Source organism: Globicephala melas, chromosome 13 (genome assembly GCF_963455315.2).
Source record: "Globicephala melas chromosome 13, mGloMel1.2, whole genome shotgun sequence".
NCBI classification, from domain to species: domain Eukaryota; kingdom Metazoa; phylum Chordata; class Mammalia; order Artiodactyla; family Delphinidae; genus Globicephala; species Globicephala melas.
The window spans coordinates 76904933-76930639 of NC_083326.1; the positions used below are offsets into that span (position 1 = coordinate 76904933).

At 45.0% G+C, this 25707-nt stretch overlaps 1 non-coding gene across 1 annotated transcript; it reads right to left on the minus strand.

Moving 5' to 3' along the window:
* Positions 1 to 15482: 15482 nt before the first annotated feature.
* TRNAE-UUC (transfer RNA glutamic acid (anticodon UUC)) lies at positions 15483 to 15555 on the minus strand. Its single transcript has one exon. It is a non-coding gene; the product is annotated as a tRNA-Glu (tRNA).
* Between the last annotated feature and the right edge of the window lie 10152 nt (positions 15556 to 25707).

The window sequence follows — 25707 nt, forward strand, 5'->3', positions numbered from 1 at the left end:
AAATGGTAAATTTTATGCCGTCTACTTTACAAACATATAAAATATGTGTACTTATATATATATATATATATTTTTTTTTTTAATAGGAGAGATGTCTAGATGCTACCAAGGACTTGATTTTGTTTTCTTCTTCATAATTTGTGGTGTTTTTAATACTTGTTTTACTATGACTATATGTTGTATAAAGAATTCACAGTCTGGGGCTTCCCTGGTGGCGCAGTGATTGAGAGTCCGCCTGCCGATGCAGGGGACACGGGTTCGTGCCCCGGTCCGGGAAGATCCCACATGCCACGGAGCAGCTGGGCCCGTGAGCCATGGCCGCTGAGCCTGCGCGTCCGGAGCCTGTGCTCCGCAACAGGAGAGGCCACAACAGTGAGAGGCCCGCATACCGCAAAGAAAAACAAAAAAAAAACAAAAAAAAGAATTCACAGGACTTCCCTGGTGGCGCAGTGGTTAAGAATCCACCTGTCAATGCAGGGGACACGGGTTCAACCCCTGGTCCAGGAAGATCCCATATGCCGCGGAGCAACTAAGCCCGTGCGCCACAACTACTGAGCCTGTGCTCTAGAGCCCACGAGCCACAACTACTGAAGCCCGTGCTCCTCAACAAGAGAGGCCACTGCAGTGAGAAGCCCGCACACCACAACGGAGAGTAGCCTCCGCTCATCAAAACTAGAGAAAGTCTGCACACAGCAACAAAGACCCAACACAGCCAAAAATTTAAAATATAATTAAATAAATAAATATATAAGTTTATTAAAAAAAAAAAGAGTTCACAGTCTGGTGGGGGGATAGATAAGGAAATCAGCTACTACAGTATATGGTAATGTACACACAGAGCCGGGGCATCTAAATCAGACTGTGGGGACACCATGCAAGAGTCTCCAGAGAGAGGGCAATAAGCAGGAATGAGCCAAGCAGAGAGGTGGGGTGGAGGGGAGAGGACATTCCAGTGGAGAACTCACACTGGAAATGCAAAACGCTGCCCAGTTTGACTCTTGGCTTGGCTACCTACTTGCTGTGTGTCCTTGGGTGTGTTAGTTAACCTCTCTGTGCTTCAGTTTTCTCTTCTGTAAAATGGGGATCAATCATTGTACTTACCTCATAGGGTGCTGTGAGAATTAAGTGAGTTATTACATATAGAGCAATTATAACAGTGCCCAGCATATAGTAAAGACTATGTAAGAGTTAGCTTTTTTTTAATGACTATAAAGGACAGGAAATTTCTGGAACTAGTACAAAAGAGAAATGGAATGGCTAAAGGAGCCTGGGGAAAGTGCAATGTACGAACCATCTTCCGTGAAATGTAAAGCAAATAAAGCCTTGGAAAAAAAATAAAGGGAAATCGCAAATCTGAAAATAAAGTGTCTTATGATGATGGGATTACGTTTTGGACCAAGATATTTATAGCTAACAAAATTGAGTTAAAATGGGTTTTGACTAAGTGAAAAGATGCTGAAAATGCATAAAGGAGTCAGGCTTGAAAGACTGAATATAAGTCAGCCTCTTTGTTAGAGAGAGCTCCACTGTATTCAACATTTGGAATCGATGACTTGGTGGTTTCCTTTGGGGAAGAAAATATCTTGACATTTCCTGGTAAGTCTTCCTTCCTACCCACTTGCTCTCAATGACATTCTCTGTCAGCATAATGTCCCTGCTCGAGCACTGATGGGTGTGCGTATGTTGATACGCAGGATGTGAGCAGTTTGTAGGCTCAGGTCAGTATCTGCCATCTTCATGAAGATGCAAGCAATTCTACTGCCTAAGCACCCCCTTCCAGTCACAAATCACCGTTCAATGGATTCCAGGATCTCAAAGCTGTGGTATACATTTCCAAGCCAGAAGAAAAGCATGGAAGCCTTAAGTGCTGGGTTTCAACCCTCTAGACTCCTTGGAACCACTGTCTGGGGTTCTGGCAGCATCAATATGGCCCTTTCATCCTTCCAAGGGATATGGATAGTGTGTTAAGCCAATGAGAGATTGCATGTGGTCTCTGAATGGAAGCCACAGCGTGTACTTCAAGGCTCTTGGACACACTCTGAAATTCTGAATGGCGGAACTCTGCCCCTCATTCCCCTGCATTATCATCTTTTAGATGGGTACAGCAGTGTTTTATTCTGGAACAGAATAAAAGGTCTTAAAGTCTTTGAGGGAAGGGAGGCAGGGTCAGTGTAAGCCTATAAATATTAGGACTTTATTTCACACTTGAGGGAAAGGTTTGGAAATATCCTTTTATCCATGAGTAATACATTCAGCTTCAAGGAACAGAATGTCTCATTACAGTGTCTTAAATTAATAGGCATTCATTTTTCTTACCTAAGAATTCTGGAGGTGGTCAGCTATACATCTGATTCAGCAGCTCAACAATGTCCTGACCAAAGTTTTGACAGAAGAGCTCCCACAGCTCCAGCCATCACATCTAAATTCAAGACAGGAAGAACACGGAAGGGGAAAGTGCCACATCTGTCCCCTTTTTCTAGGAGAATAAATTTTTTCCCAGAATCTCTTGCAACAGACCTTTTGGACAGAACTGGGTCACGTTCCCTCCAGGTGCAAAGAAAACTGGGAAATTAGGGATCAGAACTTAGACCAATTATGACCCATAGCCTGGGAGTCACTGTACCACCTTCACAGGCTGGTAGAGAGAATTAAATGAAATGATCCATAAGGAACTATCGGCACTGTGCCTGGCACACAGTGCGTTCAACAACTGATAACTATTACTCAAATTCTGAGTTTCTGTGGTTCATTTGGTCTCTTCTTTAAGTCATCTTGGCCTGGGTAGTCTTTGGCCCCAGCCATGCCAACCAATCAATCTTTATAGGCACTTTGAGATGTCCAAGATCAAAGTATGCCAGAGCATTTGTTCCTTCTTCTTTTTCCTTTCTACACAAATCAGGAAGTACCTAGATTAACATCTAACAACCTGTACATGAAGAAATACATCAAAGAGTGATGAGAGGTTTAATTCAAAATAGAGAAAGACAAAGCACCTCCCAGATCTCTTAAAACCCATAGCTGTCAGGGAAGGCCTCAAAATTAGACTCAAAGACTTTCTGCCTGGCTTGAACCATGAAGAAATTTCTCAAGTGATGGAATTGGGAACATATGTCTTGATTCATTTGGGGCTCTGCAGCCTTATTAGGCCAAGTCAATAAGAGGAATTATTTAAGTGACATTGTATTCCATACCTAGCAGAGAGAGAGAGAGATGGAGAAGGGGGTGAGGGGGAGAGGGAGGAAGAGGAAGAAGGGAAGGAGGAGAAGAGGAAGCGGGGGGAGGAAGGGGAAAAGAGGGAATGAAGCACACATGTGGGGAGGGATGAGCGAGCAGGCATGGACCTTTGCCTAGAACCCCATGGTAGGCGTGGGAGTGTGTCTGGTATCTAATTTCCGCTGGCATGTGTGGCCGGGAGAAGCACATGTGTGACCTGACCTGGGAGGAGGTCAAAATGACCCACAAACAGCTGAACATTCCTGATCATTCCATTTTCCAATCCAGGGGTTGTTTCCAGGAGCTCAGCAATTTCTGCCCCCCTCCACAGTCTCCCCGCAGCCATGATCTCCCATGCACTCCCCTTCACCTCTCCCTGCCCATGGGAGAGCTCACCCAGATGCCAAAATGCGGAGGCCGGAGTGGGCAGTGGGGCGGGGGCAGGGGTGAGAACACTGCAGGACTCAGAAGATGACACAAGACAGCTTACTCAGAAGACAGAAACGTGATCTGTCCTCCCAGAGGCAGGCACCGCTCGCTTGGGGGGCCAGGAGCCGCCAGGTGTAATTAGACTATGCCCCAGCAGCAGGCGCCGTGCCCCATTCATGTCAGGACCCTGTTTCTGGCATCTGTTTCTAGTGCCTATGCAGCACGGCATCATCCAACCAATGACCTAGGGGAGCCTCCCAGCAGAGAAGGGGCCGGCAGCTTGCTTCTTGGATGGCCATGGCCATGGCCATGATTCTAGGAAAACTAATAATAATAATAACAAATAGTTCGTAATAATGATTGGTGATAATAATAGAGATAATAATATTACAATCATAATGACCAACTTTTGAGGAGAGACTTTTTGGCAGGCACTTGGCAAGGTGGTGAATGCACCTTGCGTTAAGGATATCACCATCCTCGTGGGGTTGATGGGTGGGTACTCATCAAACCTAACCAACAACCCCACGAGGAAGGTAACATCCTCATTTTCCAGATGATGATAGTGAGAAAAGCAGGAACTGAACTCAGATTTTCTGGACTTCCAGGCACAGATGCTTCACTGCTATGTTCTATCAACCAATGATGGCTTTCAGAATATGCTGCTACTCTTCCAGCTTGTGAGTGAGTTCCAAACTCCAACCTAGGATTCTGAGAACTGGATTCGCTGGATTCTAACCCAAAATTACTAGCCCTTTATCCTCTGGTTTGAGGAAGCCTTGCATACATGGTGGTAAGTATACAGCAGGACAAAGCTGAAAAGGAAAACTGACCCCCGATCTTGGAAGGCATTAAATAAGGTGTGTGATGAAAACACTGAAACAAACTGAACTGGCCTCTCTTTTGATGTATGTATTTCTGAACATCCTTCTCTGAGCCCAACTTTTGTAACAGGCCCCATACATAAGTACTGGGACCCACAAAGCATTTATTAAGCCCCTGCTGGACACGATAGGCTGCTATAGGCACTCTATAAAATGCAGGGAGGGTCCGAGTAATGACTCCCTAGGAGGGTCTAATCATTGATTGAGGCAGGAAACACCTAATGCAAAGATGTTGATCAGTGCCAGGTGCCTGGAGCACCTGGAGCAGGCAGGTGAGTTGGAGAAAGCAAGTATTCTCCTCTCCTGGCCATCAGTGCCCACAACTTCCCCACCTGCTCACAAAACAAACATTCTCTGCATCTTCTTCCCGCTCCCACTACATATCCTTGAGGTGAGAACGAACTGTCCCCCCCACCTCCATAACTTCAGAACCATCAGTGTCATTGGGGGCAGAGGTGCACACAGAGGCTGAGAGTTTTCTCAGATGGGATCCAGCCCAATCCCTCTTAGATCAGAATGCCTTGTTTACCCATTAGTGGAGCTTTGGACACTAGCAGCAGACAGGCTGGCTCCAGGGCATTTAAAAGGTCACAAACTGAGAGCCCAGGAAGGCAATCAGCTGGGATTCTGATCAACTGAGCTTCCAGGGATGAACACAGTTTTCTAAACGCACCAACAATGTGCTTTGTCCTAGAGGACACCGGGACCCATCGGTCAGAGGTGAGCCTCTCTAGGAGATGATCTTTCTCTCCAGCCCACGATGGCCAATAAATAACCCTCGGGCACCTGCCCTCCATCAGAAGCATTGCCCGAATCACTCTGACCTTGGGGAAACTGAGATGACCTTGGGGGAACTTGGTAAACATCACTGCCTTGGAGAAACTGAGGCAGTAAAACTAAACGGGACCCATGATCCTCAAGAGTGCGCTCTAATCCCAAACTGCTGGAATAATAAGGACTTAAACATAACAAGCAGAGCCCTTTGAAATCACTTGTATGCACCAAACATTCCTGCTGAGCGCTCTAGATGCATTCTCTCATTTAATACAAAAGCCCTAAGAGGTACTTTTATCCCTATTTTACAGGTGAGGCTCAGAGAAGTTAAGTCACTCACCCAAAGTTACCCAGCTAGTTAAGTGGTGGAGCTGGGATTTGAACCCAGGTCTCTAAATCGAGGTTGGCCTCATCCAACCTAGAAGGGAGGAAATGGATGGAATCTAGCAGAGGGGAATCATAAAGGCGTCAGGGCAGAGAGCTTGGTGAGGCCCGAATTGGAAAGAAAGGGTATTTTTGTTCATTGTTTGTTTTCCCCAGTACAGTTCAGGGCAGAAGGTGCTCTGACAGGCTGAACTGGTCAGACTTGGGGGTAATATTGTGATGGACTTAGAAGATAAATGCTGACTCACCATTTGAATGTTTTATAGCAGGTAGAAAGCACAGGGAGGGAAACTTGTTGCCTAGTATCTTAGAAGAAGAAACTCTCCTTATTTTGTAGATGTGGAAACTGAGACACAGATGGAAAGTGTCCTGCCTAAACACGGACTGGGATTATTGGTTTCCTGGTTCCTAGAACACCTCTTCTTTAAATAACAACAGTAACAACCACAGTAATAATAAAAGCGGCCCACATTTTACTATGTGCTTTGTTATGTGTCAGGCTCTGTGCTAAGCATTTTATATACCTATAAATACAACATTGTTCAATCTTCACCAAAACCTCACAGATAATTTCAAAGGCTCAGAGAGGTTGACTCAATCACCTAAGTCACACAGCTAGTAAATGGCGGAAGTAAGATTTTAAAACTTAGGCAGCCCGACTCCAGAATCTGAGCTTTTTTTTTTTTTTTTTTTTTTTAATTTTTTGGCCACACCATGAAGCATGTAGGATCTTAGTTCCCTGACCAGGGACCGAACCCACGCCCCCTGCATTGGAAGCGCAGAGTCTTAACCACTGGACCACCAGGGAAGTTCCCAGAATGTGAGCTTTTTTGGGGGGAGGGGGGAATACACTGGCCTCTCACTGTTGTGGCCTCTCCCGTTGCGGAGCACAGGCTCCTGACGCGCAGGCTCAGCGGCCATGGCTCACGGGCGCAGCCGCTCTGCGGCATGTGGGATCTTCCCGGACCGGGGCACGAAGCCGTGTCCCCTGCATCGGCAGGCGGACTCTCAACCACTGCGCCACCAGGGAAGCCCCAGAATGTGAGCTTTTAACTCTTCAGCTCTGCTTCCTTTATAGAATAGCATTCATCAGCAAACACTGATTAAGATCCCACAGGATTCTGGGTGAGTGAGAGGTTCTGCCTATCCTCCATGAACTCACCAGTGCATCAAAAAAACATACGCAGGGAATTTAACACAGTGTAAAAATGCTTTGAGTGAAGGAGGAAGCAACTAACAACCTGAGTTGGACAAAGACTATCAAGAGATGTCTGAAGGGCTTCCCTGGTGGCGCAGTGGTTAAGAATCTGCAGGGGACATGGGTTCGAGCCCTGGTCCGGGAAGATCCCACATGCCCTGGAGCAACTAAGCCCGTGCGCCACAACTACTGAGCCTGCGCTCTAGAACCCGCGAGCCACAACTGCTGAAGACCACTCGCCTGAAGCCCGTGCTCCACAACGAGAAGTCACCGCAATGAGAAGCCCGCGGATCGCAACAAAGAATAGCCCCCGCTTGTGGCAACTAGAGGAAGCCCGCACGCAGCAACAAAGACCCAGTGCAGCCAAAAATGAATAAGTAAAATAAATTAATTAAAAAAAAGAGAGAGATGTTGTCTGAGCTGAGTTTTGAGGGATAAGCAGGAATTTACGAAATGAAAATAGGGAAAGGCATTTCAACAGGGGGAATAGCAAAGTGTGAGGGGAGAGCTATGAAGCATGTTGTGTCTCTAAAGAACAGTAAGAATGTCTAGCTGGCTAGATTATGAAGTGGGGAAAAAGCCCAAATGCCTACCGACAGGTAAATCAATTTTTTAAAAATATGGCAGAACTCTACAATGGAATACTACTCTGCGATAAAAAGAAACAACTAGTATATGCAATAATATGGATGAATCTCAAAGCCATTATGTTGAGTGAAAGAAACCAGACCAGACACAAAAGAGTATATACTGTATGATCCCATTTAAATAAGATTCTCGCACAAAAAAACTAAATGAGAGAAATCGAAAACAATGGTTACTTCTGCGGGGGAAGTGTCACTAGAAAGACAATGAAGGAAGCTTCATGGTGATGGAAATGTTCCATATCTTGATTGTTGTAGTGGTTAGATGGGTGTGCAAATTTGTCAAAACGTGCCAAATAAAACTTGTAAGATACGTGCATTTTATTATGTGTAAATTATATTATGATTTGAAAAGAGAGAGAGAAGAATGAAGTGGAGACGTAAAGAGAGAGAGAGAGATCTTAATCTGAAGGATTGTGTATGCCTTGTACGGAAATTGGACTCCAGAGGGTAGGAGGGAAGTTATTGGGATGTTTACACAGAGGGGTAATCTGTGTAATGATGTGGCTTGATTTGAGAAGAATCATTCCGGACTCAAAAGGAGGACAGAGAACTGGGGGAGGCAAGGAAGAAAATTAGGAAGCTGGTACCTAAGAAGTGGCTACAGATTCAATTAACGCAGTTGCCATAGAGATTAGGGAAGGGATGGGAATAATCAGAGGCAGAAGTGGGAATGCCTGGATACCAACTGGATGTGGGAGGTAAGGGGCAGGAAAGAGCTTTGGATAATTCTGAGGTTTCCAGGGGAGCAGGTAAGTGTCAGCATCCTTAACAGAGATGGATATTTTTTTTTAAGGCAGGTTTGGGGACACAGGAGGGAGTTAGAGTAATGAGTTTAGTTTAGAGTAATGTTAGAGTAATGAGTTTAGTTTAGAGTAATGAGTTTAGGTTAGCTCACGTGGTGAGCTTGAGGGGCTGGTGGGACATCTAGGGGGTGGATATTCATGGAGCAGATGGATAGGGGGGACAGGAGAGAGACTGGAGAAAGGCAAAGAGAGATTCAAGAAACAGGAGTGGTGGATGGTTATAGAAGTTACCACTGAGAACATGTTTCCTGCATTCATGACATCTCTTGGTCCTCATGACACACACTGAGGAAGCTATCTCCATAGAAGGACATATGATTTGCTCAAAGTCACCCAACTGGTAATGGGAGAAGCCAAGATTCAAACCTGGGCTCACTGACCCCACTGCTGAGGAAGGTTCCTGACCACCATGCCACGCGAGCGCATAGGACCCCTCCAGGAAAGCATTCACTGAGCTGAAGCAGACCTTCCATTGGCCCATAGCTTTTTGCCCCAAAGTCATCGTCACCTGCCTCTTCCCATCATGCAGTTAAAATCAACCAAACCTGACTGAGTACCCTAGGCTTCAGGGAACACTCAGTTTTAAAGGACAGGGTTCTTCCCCTCTAGGAGTTTACAAATTCAAGGCCATCTTCAGACTCACACATTTGAGGACGCCTATATTCCATGCAGGGGTTCCTCAAGGCCAAATTTAGATCTGGTTCCCAAAATAGATTCACCTCTCCCTATAAACCAATTCTGGGCTCAATGTGCATACCCTAGTCTTATATAGGTAGCAGGAACCTGCATCAGTCCTGAAGACAGTTCTTGCAAACGTTCACTCAACAAATGTTTATTAACTGCTGGCAATGTGCTAGGCATTGTGATAGGCACTGGTGAATACAAATGTTTTAAAAAGATAGAACTTAAAGTATCAGCAAAGCAAGGGCATCAAAAAATTAAGAAGGAAAGTCTTCTTTAAGAATTTCATATTTTATATCCACCCTTAAAAAACATACAAGTAATCATAATAGCAAAAATTGAATTTAGGGACCTCCCTGGTGGTGCAGTGGTTAAGAATCCACATGCCAATGCAGGGGACACAGGTTTGGTACCTGGTCCGAGAAGATCCCACATGCCGCGGAGCAACTTAAGCCCATGCGCCACAACTACTGAGCCTGAGCTCTAGAGCCCGCGAGCCACAACTACTGAGCCCACGTGCCACAATTACTGAGCCCACGCGCCGCAACTACTGAAGCCTGTGTTCCGCAACAAGAGAATCCACCGCAATGAGAAGCCCACACATGACAACGAAGAGTAGCCCCCGCTCGCTGCAACTAGAGAAAGCCCGCATGCAGCAACAAAGACCCAACACAGCCAAAAATAAATATAAATAAAATAAATAAATTTATATTTAAAAAATTGAATTTAAAGGGTATATTTTCAGTACTCTGGGTCTCTAGTCCAAGAAAAAGACATTAGTCCCCAGTCTTTACGGAACTGGATGAAATGTCTGAGCATGGTAGTTTTTGAGTCAGATAGGACTTGGTTCAAATCCCATTTCTGCTACTTTGTAGGTGTATGACTGTGGACTAGTCCCTTAAATTTTGACTCTTGGTTTTTTCATCTATATAAATGTGAATAGAAACAACACGCTCTTAGATTTGTCATATGGATTTCATAGAGTAATGTCAATAAAGTATATGGTCTAAATCAGTATATTTAGATTATATATTTATATCTCTTTTTATGAGATCTTCCTTCTCCATGGTTGTATTAGTTATCTATTTCTGCATAAAAAATCACCATGAATTTAGCATCTTAAAACAATGCACATTTATTATCTCACAGTTTCTGCACATCAGAAATTCAGGCATAATTTACCTAGGCTCCCTCTTTTTGAGTCTCTCACAAGCTTGAAATCTAAGTATTGGCCAGGGTTGGGGTCCCATCTGAAAGCTCAACTGGGGAAGGTTTTTCTTCCAAGCTCACTTATGTCGTTGTCAGGATTCAGTTCCTTCTGGGCTATTGGGCTGAGAGCATCAGTTCCCAGATGGCTGTTAACCAGAAGCCACCCTCAGTTCCTTGTCACATGGGTCTCCCCAACATGGCAAGTTGCTTTATCAAAGCCAGCAAGGGAGAGAGTCTGAACAAGATAGAGTTTACAATTCCCCCCCCCCCCGCCCCAAGAGGGGCAGGAATTCAGATGAGATGGCTTTCTCCACCTCTGGCTAAGACCAGGTTGCATTCCAATATCAGACCAGAGCATTGGAACCACCAGCCTTAGGAATCATGGTACATGGAAAAGCAGGAGATGGAAGTAAGCTGAGAACACAGGGCCTGGAGCAGGGGGTGCCAAACTTCTTCTGTAAAGAACCAAACGGTACATATTTCAGCTCCACAGGCCAGACAGTCACTGTGGCACACAGTGGCCATAGGCAGCACAGAGACAAATGGGTATAGCTGTTTTCTAATAAAACTTTATTTACAAAAATAGGCAGTGGGCCAGATTTGGCCCCTGGGCCATAAGTTTACCAACCCAGGATCTAGATCCAAATGGAACAGCTGTGAAATCCCAGCTGCACTGTGCTGTGTGTCCTTGTATGTCACCTAAGTCTCTCGAGCCTTAGTCTCCCTCATGTGAAAATTCAGAAAAATAAGAGTACCAGCTTCACCATGTTGCTGTGAGAACCCTCACATTTTAAATACAAAGTATTTCCCATCATTCTGGGAACTCAGTACACCAGGATAAAAGTCAGCTGTTAACACTGTCTGGTCTAGACTGCCAAGGTTCTGAACATAGCTCCACCCCTTCCCAGCTGGGTGACCTTGGGCACGTGATGAAACCTCTCTGTGCCTGACTTTCCCGTATGTAAAGTAGGAATTATAACAGTCATGAGAATTCAATAAAACAATGAATGCAAAATGTTTAGAATAATACCTGTGAAAGTACTCAAAAGTTAGCCTGAGTTATTGTTTTGTTATAATAGGATAAATTATAAATTATTGTTTTATAATGTTTCTCACAGAGAAGAGATTGAATCAACAGAGTAAGGGGAAAATTCCTTCACAAGCAAAGAAAACAGCACCAAGAACCTTGCCTTTCCCCAAAACTCTTTAAGATGTGAGCCCTTCACTGAAGACACTGAGTATAAAAATGTCTTTCTCTGCACCCACAGGCCAGCCAGGAGACAGCCACACTGAAACCAGCAGGGTCAAAGCTGAATAGTATTTATCACACTTTGCTTTGCCTCTAAATTCCTACTGAAGATGAAACACAACATTTTAGAACCTTCGTGGGAGCTTTGAGACAAAGTTATGGGATTGGGGGGGTGGGGGGTGACTATTTTACTAAATGGATTATTTTCATCTGGTTTTAATCTTAGTTTCACATTTGTTTCAGCTTTTATTTAGTCTCCAGAATTTGCCATCAGCTTGTCAAAGACAAGTGATTCTTCAGCAACTATGTTCTCTTTTGTTATTCATATAATATATATGAATGTCTCTTCGGATGGGGGTTTTCCTACCACACACAGAAGCCAACACAATTAACTTTCCTTAAGGAAATTCCATCACCTTTGAGAAAAATGGTTCTTGATCCTCTCCTGTGAGTTGCTGCTACAACACACACACACACACACACACACACACACACACACACACACACACACACACACACACACACACACACACACACACACACACACACACGTCCAAACAGCACTAAAGTAATTAAAGCAGCTGGGATTGATTGGGGTTTTGAGTGACCTTTTGGTAACTTACCTACGCCTGCCATTTAGACAAAGAATAATTTATGATGCAAGTTGAAGTGCAGAAAACCAAGGCAGACAGAAAGAGAATTCTGATTAGCCAAGAGGGGTGAACTGTCAGGAAGAGCCCCCGGAGCCCCTTGTCAAAACAGGGAACAAAAGCATTAAATGTCCAGGTTTGCCCAGACACAGACGCCTGCGGTTCCCAGGGTGCGTCTGCTCCTTTGGTTTGTAGAATCCAAGAATTTCAAGGCTAGGAAGGTCTTAAAGGTCTGACCAAGCCCACTCATTTGACAAATGAGGAAACTGAGGCTCAGAGGAGGGGCTGACTGGCTCCAGATTTGACTGTAGGTCACCTGCCTGTCGGGTGCTAAGTTTCCCACTTTATCTGTTGCACTCAAACCAGAAGGATCTTCAAACTCCAAGATGCCCTTTAATTGTAAATTATAAATAGGTTTGTGATTAAAGTTACAAGCTAAAATCGCAGAATGAAAACTTGACAACACCATGGATTATTTTCTGCCTTCTTCAATACCGTAACCTCAGCACCTAGACTAGCAGCTGCTATGTGGTAGATAATACATTTCTCTGGAATAAGCTTTCAGGAGCAATTGTCCCTGGATTCAAGAGATGCATGTAGTGCTGAGTAGGCTCTGCATCCAAAGTGGTACCCATCTGGGGTACCAAGTCAAGAAAACAAGAGATCTAGAGGCCCAATGTCTTTCATTTGCATTAAGATTATTACATGGCTTCCCAATTAACAGTCCCAGAGGCAGGGATGACCACTGATGAATCTCTGCAGCTAGGAGAATAGAATAAATGGTTGGGACTTCCCTTAATGCGTTCCCACCAGTGCTCTACCTCTGTTTCCGCTGTTACTCACACCTGGGAAATACTTCGCCCACCTCTGAATCTTCACATCCCACCCACATTTTAAAACCCAGCTTGCGTGCAACCTCCTCCATGAAGCTCTCTTTTCTTTTTCCTACACAGAAGCAACCCCTCCTTCTTTTGACCTAACTTCCACACAGCTTTTGGGAACTTAGTTTAAATGCTACTTTGTCAGGGGAACCTTCTCTGACTTTCTGTATGAGGTCAGATTTTCCTACTTCTTATACTTTTACTCTCATATCACTAATTATGCTTTCTTTATTATCTGTCTTCCCCTCTTGGACAGTAAGTTTCATGGGACATAAGACTATATCTGCTCTGTTTCACTGCTGTATCCCTAGAACCTAGCACAGTGCCTTGACCACAGGAGGCATGAATGGAAGGATGAATGGATGGATGGATGGATGGTTGGATGGATAAATGGATTAATCAATGAATGGTTGAGTGAATTAACCAGTGAATGAAACAATGAATGAATGATGAATCAATGAATTAATCAAGTGAATCAATGAATGAATCATTTATATGCTATTTATCCAATCTCTACCATGCTGTTGAATTTATGTTTCAAAGACAGCATAATGCAGTGGTTGAAAGTATGGTTTCTAACAGACTCACAGACATAGAGAACAGACTTCTGGCTGCCAAGGGGGAGGGGAGTGGAGGAGGGATGGATGGGGAGTTTGGGATTAGCAGATGCAGACTGGCATATATAGGATGGATAAACAAGGTCCTACTGTATAGCACAGGGAACTATATTCAATATCCTATGATAAACCATCATGGAAAAGAATATGAAAAAAGTATATTTGTACAACTGAATCACTTTGCTGTATAGTAGAAATTAACACAACATTGCAAATCAACTCTGCTCAATAACATAAACTGAAAAAAATAAAAGTGTGGTTTCTAGAGTCAGGCTGCCTGAGATGAAATTTTAACTCTTCTTACCACCTGCATGGTGCTGGGCAAGCTCGTTAACATTTCTGAGCCTCCCTTTCCCCACCTATAAAGGAGACCAATCATACTGCCCACACCTCATGGGACGATTGTAGGTTTAAATGAGATAATGCATGTAAAGTGCTGGGCACCACAAGTACTCAGTAAACGTTAGCTTTATTGTTCTGATTATTACCTCACTTCAGCACGAACTGTCAAATTCATCTTCGTAAGGCCCAACGCCTAGCAGAGTGCCCACATTTGGTTCTCAAAAATATTGAACACTTAGGGCTTCCCTGGTGGCGCAGTGGTTGAGAGTCCGCCTGCCCGATGCAGGGGACGCGGGTTCGTGCCCCGGTCTGGGAGGATCCCACATGCCGTGGAGCGGCTGGGCCCGTAGGCCATGGCCGCTGAGCCTGCGCTTCCGGAACCTGTCTGTGCTCCGCAACGGGAGAGACCACAACAGTGAGAGGCCCGCGTACCGCAAAAAAAACCCAAAACATATTGAACACTTAGACGACCTAGAGGGATAGGATAGGGAGGATGGGAGGGAGGCTGAAGAGAGAGGGGATACAGGGATATGTACACGTATAGCTGATTCACTTTGTTATACAGCAGAAACTAACACAACATTGTAAAGCAATTATACTCCAATAAAGATTAAAAAAGGAGAAGACTGACTTTCCTTTGCTGTTTTAAACTTCGAAAAAAAAATATTGAACACTTAAATGGATATTTTAAACCTCTCTGCCAGGACACTTCAAAATTCTGAGAATGTCAAACATGTCAGCATCATAGCAGGAAGCTAAAGAGACGTGACAGCTAAATGTAATAGCTGATGCTAAGAAGGACATTCTTGGGTCCATTGACAAAGCTGGGTTACAGATGAAGATGAGATGAAAGTATTGCATCAATGCTAAATTCCCTGAAGTTGACAACTAGTGTGGTTACATGAGGCTATCCATATTCTTCGGAAATATACACTGAAATGTTCAGGGGTAAAAGACCATGATAGACGCAATTTACTCTCAAATGTTTCAGAAAAATCAGACACATATGAGAGAAAAGGAAAAAGCAGAGTAAAATATTGACAAGTGACTCCAGGTAAAGGACTATAGGTATTATTCATGCTATTCTTATTCTTGAAACTTTTCAATAAGTTTGAAATTATTTCCAGATAGAAAGATTTTTTTCAAATTATGGAATGAATCTGCAACCACCAAATTACAGTTCTGGGTTTTCAGATCATTGTTACACCTGAAGAACTATCTACTGAGCTAATCTCCAGTAGGGCATCAGCAGATAAGCCTGCAGAGAAGGCAAACACATGATTCCCGATCCCTCTTTCGGGGTAAACATTACCAATCAAGATGCATCTTTAATAGTAAATCCAGACACAAACTCAGAATCCTTCTCAACACAGCTACTACCAAGCAAATGAGCTGACTCTCTGGATGAAATAGCCATGGACTTGACCCCTTTCTGAGAGTATTCAGTTCCAATGGGGACTCGTCAAAATTCAAAGCCTTTCTACACTTTTTTTTTTTTTGGTCACACTTGTGGGATCTTAGTTCCCCAACCAGGGATTGAACCCAGGCCCTCCGCATTGAAAGTGCAGAGTCCTAACCACTGGACCACCAGGGAATGCCCCAAAGCCTTTCTAATGAAGGCGCATTAGCCCCTGGAACACCTAGGTAGAGGGTCTACAAACTACCATTCAAAACCTTACTTCCACCAAAACTTAGAATTGATTTTACTTTGGTGAAAGGAGGTTCTATGTGGTTGGAAGATTCTAGCAGTCAGATTCCTTTGTGTTTGATACCATCTCTTCCAACACACCTTCCAACTTGACAAGTTGCTTTAACCTTCCTGTGCCTCAGTTTCCCCATCTCCAATAAGGAACACACAACCCCCAGGCTGTTAGAAGGACCAGCTAAGGTAATGAATGTGAGCATCTTGTACCCTTTATGGCTAAATTATTTGATTATAGTGATCGTGATTACCAACATCATCATAATCATCATCTTTCCCCCTTTCTCTGCTCTCCAATTACCACAGCTAATGGAGTCCCGTTTCCCTTTAACGTGTACAAAGCAGCTTCTGCCCAGAACATTTCCAGCTTGGGTTCTTCAACAGCCCACAGAGCTCTCCTGCCTTGAACCTGAATCATGCCCGAGTTTGGAGAGAGCAGTTACATGTCCATTTTCTTCGATTATCAGTGAAAGGTTAAGTGCTCCAGCCTTCAGCCTCAGATGCCCATCTGGGTTTTCCATTATGAGCGGAGGTAGACCAACCGGGTCTGCGAGTTCATTCTCTGGCCCTGGCTCTCCAGCTAATAGAACCTCAGCCACTCTCTTGAACGTAAAGCTTTATCTCCAGGCAAAGCCAACCAATTTAAATGGCACTCACAGCTCATGCCCGCAGGTCATGGGCTCTGAGTACTCCAAGGGGCTGGAGCAATAAAATCTATTAGGTCTCCTTTGTCCCATCTTGTTGTGAACTTATAAGAAAAAGGCACTAAGAGGATCGGTACCCAGAAAAACCTTCATAATTGTGGCTTCTACACAGCGAATGAGGACAATTACCAAGGCAACCAGCCAATCATTCTGGTTAAGGGCAGAGGGGGTTTAGTCCAGAAGAGGCTGTTTCGAACCTCTATGGCGCTCTAATCAGAGAGGAACCAACATTTTAAAAGGCCCTTGTGTAAAAACAGGAGGGACAGCAGGGGAGGAAAAGAGGAGAGGCGGGGAAATTAATTTCCTCTCATTTCCTGCCTGCTCCATTGATTGCAGTCCAAAGGCAAGGTGATGCACTCTACCCCGCGCACCTGGGGCCACAGGGGCTGGCAGCCGAGGCGGCGATGTTGTCTGATTTTCTGCGTGTGTTTATTTACTTATTTTCCCCTCTGGATCTGCCATCCGCAGTGTAGATCTCATGACAGGCGCAGCAAAGGTGTAAGAATCTTTAAGGACAGTATAGATCTTCCAGGATCGTCTAGTCCCCTGAGAATAAAAATAATAGCGCATCCTTCCTTACTCAGCCTTCATCCCCTCAGTTGCTGGTTTGGGCAGATCATTTTGTGACAGAAGTTGTTTTGCTCATCACAGTGTCTCCTATGAAGTTATGTGGGAAATCAGGGGAAATGGGGGCATTGGGAAGTCTCCGGATGCTTTTCCACCTTGCGGACTCTGGAGAGTCTAGCTGATACTGAATTGGGGACTGACTTTTTCCTCCTGGGCTGTGCGAGGTGCCTGGGAGGGTTGAGGATTGGGGTGAGAATTTGTCTTTGGTCTACAGTGTCTGTGTTCTCAGCTCTGTGTCCCCAAGATTCCTGTGTCCCCACCCCCAGCCACCCAGCCAATGGCAGCAAAACACTAGATAACCTGCCCCGTGTTTGCCCATCTTCCTGGTAAAATTAACAAAGCCATCCAATGAAATAAGGAACTACCTTTTCCACTGGTGAGCTCCCCGTGACAGGAGGTGTGAAAGGAGAGGTATCCCCAGGTGAAAAAATTCATTGATTCACTCAACAAACAGGCCAGGTACTATTCTCCTGGCACTGCATAGGAAATTATTTCTATGGTTCTTTCCAACTAGCAGAGTCTATAATTCTAATTACACCGAGATGACAGTGATGAAAATAACAGGAGTGTCATAATATGACAGTAACAACAAGTGGATTGAGCATTTGCTAGGTGCCAGCCCATGTGTCATGATCTCTCTGGGATATTATGGCATCTGTCAGGGTCCCAGTAGGAAATAGGGGCTACATTCAAAGGGCTTAATTGAGGAGAGTTTAATAAAGGGTCTCTCTTTTTTTGTAGATGTATTGCCACGGTTTTCTTTTTCCCCAGCTTTATTGAGATGTAATTGACATGTAACATTGAATACGTTTAAGGTGTACAAAATGTTGATCTGAGACATTTATATGTTGCAATAAGATTACCACCACAATGGCCTTACCTAACACCTCCATCATGTCACACAATAACCATTTCTTTTTTGTGGTGAGAACATGTAATATCTACTCTCTTAGCAAATTTCAGGTACATAATACAGTGCTGGTAAGTCCTGGGGATCTAATAAAGGGGTCTATTTTCACAGGTGCTAACAGGGTTAAAGGGACCAGCAAGGGATATTTAAACTCCTGGGGCCAGCACTGGGTGGGGAGCTGGTACCAGCCAAATGAAGGGGTGTAGGGCTCGCTGGTGAGGGACCATGGGAGACGGGCCACCCAACAGGAGCTGGGGAAACAGAATATGCCAGTTGTTCCCTCCTACTACCCTCCAGTCTCTCACCAGCGATTTCCACTGGCCAATTGACTGAGGTTGAATCAATCACCAATAGCCAATGAGTGAATCAACCGTGCCTACGTAATAAAGCCTCCATAAAATCCAAAAAGGAGGGGGTTCAGAGAGCTTCCAGGCTGGGGAACGAGAACACCTCCACGTGCTACCGTGCTGGGCTCCCATCCCAGGAAACGGAAGGCAAGGGAATCTAGTCCATGCAGGTCGGCCCCCAGGAGGGAGCACCGAGCAGGGAGAGAAGGGTGAGGGGAAGATATGGGGGTAGGGGAGGGGCAGATGGATAACAACCACCATATCAGTGTCCCCAATTTACAGACAGGGATACTGAGTCCCCACGAGAGGAAAAAACTAAGAGACAGAAATCCAGATTCTCACGTGGAATCTTGCCCTTTTTTAAGTGAAGGCAAAACAAAACCCCATTATGGGGGCCAGAAAACCTATGTGAGGGCCATGTGTTTGCAAACCCCACTGCAAGCAAAGCCATCCGGGATCCTCAGGTTCTGGGGCAAGTGCCCGGGACTTCAGTCTTCACACTGAAGTGAACGCCTTGTGTGTCCTTGGGCAGGTTCTGTCCCCTCTCAGGAACCCCACTCCCTCATGTGTTTCCCTCAGGAAGGCAGAAGATGACAATCCCAAAGACTCTTTTCTAGAACTTCAAGTCTCCTGATTTGACATGCTTTTTCCTTGGAAGGGAAGCTATTCGATCACACAATCATTTCTGAGAAACTTCCACTGTTACCTTTAAGAGCTACTCTTCCCAGTTGCCTCCTACGGATGTTCGCATCCTCTCCAACTTTGATCACATTTCCCCGCTTTCCTTGAGAAGCAAGAAAGTTCACCAAAGGTTATGGAAGAGTTATCAGGGAAAGCTTTTTAAGGGCAATCTAGAGCCTCTTCTAGTCCTATGAGCAGAGAAATAATAGGGCACATTACGTTGCTGCTTTGGCCAGGACGTTTCGTCACTGAGGTTGTTTTGCTCGTCACTGAATTTATAGCAAGTATGTTGGAAATCGGGGTAATGTTGGTGCAATGTTGTGATCTATAAAAATATATTTCTCACATATATCAATATTGGGTCTTCATCCACAGTTCTGGCTCACAGCTCCCAAAATCTTTAGAATTTCCTGAGATAAAAGCAATAGGAGCATCTTTTGTTATAATATTTGGTCTCATGCTCAGTTCCTTTAAAAAATGCTTCAGAGCCTTAAAGGTGAAATGGGTGTCTTGTTTTTCATAACTAGCCCCTTTCTACCTCAACTGGGCTTATGATAATGAAGGTGATTTTTGGAAGCACCTAAGGGTGGGGACTAACTGCCCAGTAACCATGTAATTAGAGGGTTGGAATTTTCCTTTTTTTTTGAATTTTATTTTATTTATTTTTTATGCAGCAGATTCTTATTAATTATCTATTTTATACATATTAGTGTATACATGTCAATCCCAATCTCCCAGTTCATCCCACCACCACCCCCCACTTTCCCCCCTTGGTGTCCATACATGTGTTCTCTACATCTGTGTCTACTTCTGCCTTGCAAACCGGTTCATCTGTACCATTTTTCTAGATTCCACATATATGTGTTAATATACGATATTTGTTTTTCTCTTTCTGACTTACTTCACTCTGTATGACAGTCTCTAGGTCCATCCATGTCTCTACAAATGACCCAATTTCATTCCTTTATATGGCTGAGTAATATTCCATTGTATATATATACCACATCTTCTTTATCTATTCATCTGTTGATGGGCATTTAAGTTGCTTCTATGACCTGGCTATTGTAAATAGTGCTGCAATGAACATTGGGGTGCATGTGTCTTTTTGAATTATGGTTTTCTCAGGGTATATGCCCAGTAGTGGGATTGCTGGGTCGTATAGTAGTTCTATTTTTAGTTTTTGAAGGAACCTCTATACTGTTCTCCACAGTGGCTATATCAATTTACATTCCCACCAACAGTGCAAGGGGGTTTCCTTTTCTCCACACCAAGAGGGTTGGAATTTTCAATCCTACCTCCTGATTTCTGGGGAGGGGAGAGGGGCTGGAGGTTGAATCAATCACCAATGGCCAATGAGTTAATCAATCATGCCTATATAATGAAGCCTCCATAAAAACACAAAAAGGGGGGGGTTCAGAGAACTTCCAGGTTGGGGAACCAAAACACTTCCACGTGCCGTCATGCTGGGCTCCAAGTCCTAGGAGGACAGAAGCTTCTTTGTTCAGGACCTTTTCCTATGTATCTCTTCCATCTGGCTGTTCCTGAGTTACATATTCTTTTATAATAAACTGGTAATCTAGTGAGTTAATGGGTTTCCTGAGCTCTGCGAGCTATTCTAGCAAATTAATTGAACCCAAGAAGGGGGTCATTGAAACCTCCAATTTGTAGTTGGTTGGTCAGAAGGGCTTCTGACCTGGGCTTACGATTGGATTGGCATTTGAATTCTTGAGGGACGGAGCTCCTGTGGAATCTGATTCTATCTCAGCGTAGATAGTGTCAGGACTGAGTTGAAATCCTGCTGGTGTCTGAGAATTGCTTGTTGGTGTGGGAAAGTTGGAATTGGGTCCAGGAACCTAATTTAGTTGGAATGCTACTAGATGATATGGCTAGAGGATTCAGGAATATTGGAACCCTGCCCCAGACCACATGAGGTCCTGAGGGAATTCCATGCATGGGACGGACACACGGAAGGTGAATCTGCAGACTGACCATAAACGCTCACGCCTAATTCAAATGATCACACCTGGACCGTGGAAAGAAACTTCAGTTACAGTAGTCCTAGAACAAAAGCAGACCAGAGCCCTTTCCATTTATTTCATCCCCTACATTCAAGCCTACGTTTCAGCATCACTACTTTTGATGCAGGGATTCACTCACTGGTCCCCTCCAAGTCTGCCCTATTTCCCGCCTGGATGATCACAACAGACTTCCAACTGGGCTTTCTCCATGTTTTTCCTGAACCTTCTCTAATGTTTACTAATGCTTTCTTGACATCTTTATTGAGGTATTGACAAATAAAGATGGTATAAGGTATACAATTTGATGTTGTGGTATATGAATACATTGTGAAAATAACCCCCACAATCAAGCTAATTAACACAGCCCCCACCTCACATAGTTACCTTTATGTCTGTGTGTGTGTGGGTGTGTGTGGGTGTGTGTGGGTGGGTGTGTGAGTGTGTGTGTGTGTGGGTGGGTGTGTGTTGAGGACACTTAAAGATCTACCCACTTAGCAAAACTCAAGTTTACAATATGGTATTATTAACTACAGTCACCATGCTGTATGTCAGATCTCCAGAACTTAACTGCATAATTGAAACTTTGTACCACCAGACCCTCAACTCCACATTTTCTCCTCCCCCGCCCCTGGAAACCACTATTCTACTGTTTCTATGTTTCTATTTAATGGTGTTTAAATAGTTAAACACCATTCTACTGTTTAACCATTTTAGAGTCCACATGTAAGTGAGATCATGCAGTATTTGTATTTCTGTGTCTGGCTTATTTCCCTGAGCATAATGTCCTTGTGACTTGCTTTGACTAATAGAAAATGGTAGGAGTGACATCTGGGGATTCCAGAGCACGATACTTTCAGCTTCCACATTTATCCCCTGGGAACCCAGCACCATGCTGTGAAGAAGCTGGTCCAGAACACTGGAGGCAGAGAGACCACATGGAGAACCGAGGCCCCCCCCCGGCCACGAGCCAGACCAATGGCCAGTTGTGAAAATGAAGCCTCTCAGACATTCCAGCCCCCGCCATGCTCTCAACAGTTTGCAGCCACATGAATGACCCCAGTCAACACACCGCAGAGCAGAAGTGTGTGGTCCCAGCAGAGCCCTGAGCCAATAAACGGTTGCTATTTAAGCCACTATCTCTTGTTTATAGCAAGAGATAACGGAAATAAACATCCCTCCCCAAGAAAGAGTCTCCAATCAGTGTATTAGAATCTCAGTTATGCAAATCAGTGATTCCTATCCCTGGGGTGGAGTAAAAGGGATTGGGGGATGGACGGAAGGACCAAACCTTTTATCTTTCAAGCTCATACACGCCGCTAAAAGCAGCTCTCATGAGTTGTTGAGTTTTTTAATTGTGGGAAAATTAAATTAAGTGTGGGAAAATTTAAGAATAAAAGCGAGTGTTCCACATAACATAAAATTTACCATTTTAACCATTTTAAAGTGTACATTTCAGCAACACGGGGTACATTCACCATATTATGCAACCGCCACCACTGTCTAATGCCGTAACTTTTTCATCACCCCAAACAGAAAACCCCTTACCCATTAAGCAGTCATTCCTCATTCGCTCCCTCCCTCAACCCCAGGAAACCACTTATCTACTTTCTGTCTCTATGGACCGGCCTCTTTGGTACATTTCATATAAATGGAAACATACGATACATGATCTTTCGTGTCTGGCTTCTTTCACTTAGCATGATTTTTTCAAGGTTCATCCATGTTGTAGCATGTACCACTACATCATTCTGTATAATATTCCATTGTGTGGATAGACCACCCTTTGTTTATCCATTCATCCGCTGATGGACATTTGGATTGTTTCCATCTTTTAGCCCCTGTTAAATAGTGATGTTATGCACGCTTAACATACAAGTTTTGATCTAATTCGTTGGTTGTCAACAGAGGGCCCTTGTGCCCGCCCCCGCCCCGCCCAGCGGGACATTTGGCCGTGTCTGGAGACATTCTTTTTTTTTTTTTTGGAGACATTCTTGATCGTCACAAAGGAGGCAAGGTGCTCTTAGCATCTACTAATTAGAGGCCAGGGATGCTGTTCAACGTCCTACCGTGCACAGGACGCCCTCACCACGGGCACGATCCAGCCACAAACGTCACTAGTGCTGCGGCGGAGAGACCCTGCTCTAATCCAGCCTCTCCCAGCCTCCGTGGGTGCATAGGGACTATACCACGCTTGCCCTTTCGTGGGGATACTTTCAGAGCCCCCCAATAAATGATAAACTTTATCTCCTTCCCATCTCAGAATTCACAGCCTTGTGGCCAGTTTAGAAACGTGCGATTCTTCTTTAACACCCACCATTTCCAAGAGGGAAATCAAAACAAAACCCTCCAAATCAATTTGCAGGAAAAAAATAAAAGGATATTTCTGATGTTTTTCTAAGCTTTTCATCCTTTTTAAAACATGGGGGGGTCAAGTGGCAACTGAAGAATAAAAGCAAGTGTTCAAAAGCATCAGCGACCAAAAGTCCACAGAAAATCAAAACAAACCTGGCTCTCAGTGTGCGTAATTACGGGTACAACCCAGTAATGAAAGCTTTATTAGTTTACTGTGATGCCATCAAGTACCAAAAAGCGGGAAGGAGTGGGAGAAAGAAAGAAAATGGATATGGAAGAGGAGAGGGAGGGGGGAGACATGAAAGAGGAATACGAGAGGGCAGAGCGGGGGGAAACTAAGATGCATCTGTAATTAAACTGCACATTCTGGGTGTTGGACCAGCATTTATCCAAAGGAGCAGCGGGAACAGACCTGAACACCTTCTCCAAAACATGCACCTCTGCATTCAACCAACAGATCACTTGCTGATGCTCTGAGTTTGACCCTGTTTTCAGCAGTAGGTATGCAGCGATGAACAAAATAGACGACAATCCTTCCCCTTTTCCCTGGAGCTGACACACTCAAGCAGGGAAAACAGACATTAAATGAAATAGTGAGTACAATGCATGGTACCTTATGCAGAGAAAAAAGAAAGCAGGGAAGGGGGATAGGAAGCGTCAGGGATGGGGCACACGTTGGAATTTTAGAGCAGGTGGCCAAGAAGGGGGTGACAGATGGGCGAAGATCTGAAGGGAGTGAAGGCATGAGCCAAGGGTAGATCTAGGTGAAGAGCATTCCAGGCAGAGGGCAAAGGATGTGCAAATGTCCTGGGGTGGGACATGCCTGTGGAGGAACAGTGAAGGGGCCAGTGGTTGGGGCAAAGTAGGGGGGCCAGTGGGAGAACGGGCAGATCCCATAAGGCCTCATAGGGTACAGGAAGGCCTTTGTTTTTATCCTGAGTGAGAAGGGGGTCCTGGGTGGGTTTTGGACAGAGGAGGGACAACAGGATCACTCTGATAGGGGCTAGGGTGAGGCGGGTGAGACCCTGGAACAAAGGGTCACCTACACCTTGATGCGAGGAATTTGCGATGGACACCAACCACCCCCTCCAAGGAAGGCCTCGTAGCCCCACCCACCGGGGGTGCTGCTGGCAGATGGTCTCCCGTTGTTGATTCCCAAAGGGATGGCCCTAGATGCAAGGACCTGCCTCCTCCAGGGACCCACCCCTTCCCAGGGTGTGCTTCTTCTTCCTTTTTGGCCGCACTGTGTAGCATGTGGGATCTTAGTTCCCCAAGCAGGGATCGAACCCGTGCCCCCTGCAGTGGAAGCACGGAGCCCTAACCACTGGACCACCAGGTAAGTCCCACCCAGGGTGTGCTTTTAAGTCAGGATGCTGTTATCTTTCAGGTATGGTAAGGCCAACAGATCAGGAGATGATTACCATTGAGAAGACAGCTTGTTATACTCACAGAGTCGAAGAGGAAGGGCTCACCACACCACACAGGGCCGCCTGGGGAAGCACCAGGGCCGGGCAGAGCAGGAGGGAACAGGGGCAAGAGCCTTTATTGTGGTTTCCACAGGAAGGAACATGGGCGACGTGAGGCAGGGTAAGCAGGCTTAGGGTTGGCTGGTCTGACTCGTTGGTACAGGCTCTGGGGTGTAAGGGGCTGGCCCCAGTTGTGTGGTAACTGGCCCTGGGGTGATTCGGGCAGGTGGATAGTAGCCCAGAATGGGAGAGCCCCATGAAGGAGGTCCTTGGGGTGTGAACTCTGAACTGGTTGGTTTGCACAGGAAAGGTGAGCTCACAGGGGGATCACTTACTCTCTCTAGGGACTGGCTAGCCCTGGGAGGGACAGTCCCTGCAGGGGCAGCAAGGGCCCAGATGTCAAAACATCAGGATACAAAGACACGCTTAAATACAGGGTGACCCACATCCAAAGACTGATCCACACAGGGGTACAAAGGCCTGGGCCTCCCGTTTTTATTGCTGTATAATATCCCTCAGCACAAACACACCCAATTCTCCATTCTACTGTAATGGACTTTCGAGTCAACAGGAAGGTAGTAAAGGAATTTCTCCAAATGGCTAATAGACGCAGGAAAGATGCTCAACGTCATTGGTTACCAGGGAAATGCTAATTAAAACCAAAAGGGGATACTGCTACATACCCACCAGAATGGCTAATATCAAAAGCTGGAAAATACCAAGTGTCGGTAAGGATGCGGTACCCCAGCATTCCTCTTCCATCAAGCCAAGCTGGGTGGTAACCAGGTTCCTGGATGAGAAATTGACTGTGTTCACCAAAACCAAAGGAAACCAAGAACCACAGCAACCGATTACAGACTTCCAATCAACCAAGTAGCTCTTCAATATAAACACAGACACCAGGCAAATTCTCCAGCCCTCCCTCACCTCAAATTTACC